We start from the raw sequence: 1,974 nt of genomic DNA on the forward strand, positions 1-1,974 counted from the left end.
GCAGTTGCACAAGCAGAATGAACACCTGTCTTAGGACACCTTACCTTTATCATACTACGATACAGCTTAAGACACAATAAAAATTACTGTTGATTTCTTCAGGTTTTTAAATCTTTGCATATTTCATCTTCTTCTAACTTGTTTGTTTTGGAAAAAAATGTGCAACATATCACTTTGAGGAGAGGAACTTAATTTTTTAAAAAAAAATTTAAAAATTTGTTCTAATTAGTTATACATGACAGTAGAATGCATTTATGCATTTTGACAAAGCATACATGAATGGAGTATGATTTCTCATTTTTCTGATTGTACATATTGTAGGATCACATCAGTCATGTGGTCATATATGTAAATGAGGTAATAATGTCTTTAACTTACAATTGATAAGAATGGTTCATTAAAATACGTCACTTGTATTTCTTCTTGTGAGTAGTATCTGTTTCTTTCATTTGCTATTTTATGAAAAAAATGATCAACATTCCTAGAAATCAGGGAAAATGATAATCAAAACTACACAGAGATTTAAACTCACTCCACCTATAATGTCAATCATCTAGAATACAAATAATAATAAGAACCGGTGGGATGTGAGGAAAAATGACACACTTCTACATTATTGGTGGGATTGTAAAATAGTACAACTATTGTGAAAATAAACATAGATATTCCTCGAAAGAGTGAGAAATTGAAGTTTCCTCAAAAGAGGGAGAATAGAACCACCATATGACTCACTATTCCACACCCCAGTATTCATCCAAAAGTATTCAGACAGGCATTCTGTAGTGATTCACACATGCCCATGCTTATAGCAGTACAACCCAGAGGAGGTTTCCATTAAAAGATGAACATATAAGAAAACAAGGCATTTTAACACAACTGAGTTTTATTCAGTAATGAAGACGAATGAAATTATGTGATTTGCAAGAAAATGGATAGAGCTTGAGAGCCTTATGCAAGATGAAATAAACCAGACTCAGAAAAGCAAGGATTATATGCTTCAAGGAAATATCTAATGAACATAGGAAGGAGACCAGTGGAGCAGAGCAAGGGGACTGGGGTGGGAGGAAGAAAGGAAGAGGGGATGTATTGGGTAATGAAATGGTCTGAATTATGTATGTGCATGTATGAGTATAGACCAAGAAGTCCACCATTATATATAATTGTAATAAACCAATAAATAATCAAAAGAAATAAAATCACAAGGTAAGCATGACACCCAAGCCTTCTGGAAGCATGTTCTCAGGTCCTGACAGTGGGTCCTGTCTGAATGCTGCTGCTTGCTGTGTACCATCTCTGGGGACAGGGACGTGAAGGCCTTGATGACCAGGATGGCTTTGGGGCAGCTTTCAGGTGGAAGCTCTCAGAGTACCTGATGGAACCTTGCTGACATGCCAGCATGCTCATCTGGCACTGACACTCAGAGGTCACCTTTCCTTATGTTGTAAGGTCAACTCTAAAGTCTGACACCCTGACTCCCAATGTGTGTGAATTTCCTTTTTAAAAGACCCCCTCTGGAACTCTCATTCTGCTCTGGCTACTGTCCTGTGTCCTCTTCCTGAAGGTGGAACTCCTGAGGACTTCCCCATTCTCACTACCTCCAGTTCCCCTCCCCTCCCTCCAGCGAGGCCCTGGCCTGATTGTTCATCTTTCTGGCTCACAGTTGGCCTCACCCCTCAATGGTCTCTTCTCCGGAATTCAGTTTACTGTCTTCTGGAGCTCGATGACACTGCCAGTCACAAATCCATCCATCAAGTCAACAGTGAGCTTGCCTGGCGTCTTGCTTGAAGAGTTTCCTGACATTTTTAGCAGTTCCACAGTCGTGCGTCTAGGCAGGGTTTGAGGCTTCAGTTCACCTGCACTGCTCAAGGGAGAAAACTTTGAAATGGACTGTGCACGTGTTGCTATTGAACACAGAACCGGTTGCAGAGTTTTGACTGGAATCAGTTGAATTGACTACACAACATGAAAAACTAA

The sequence above is a fragment of the Sciurus carolinensis genome, unplaced genomic scaffold (assembly GCF_902686445.1).
Source record: "Sciurus carolinensis unplaced genomic scaffold, mSciCar1.2, whole genome shotgun sequence".
NCBI lineage: Eukaryota > Metazoa > Chordata > Mammalia > Rodentia > Sciuridae > Sciurus > Sciurus carolinensis.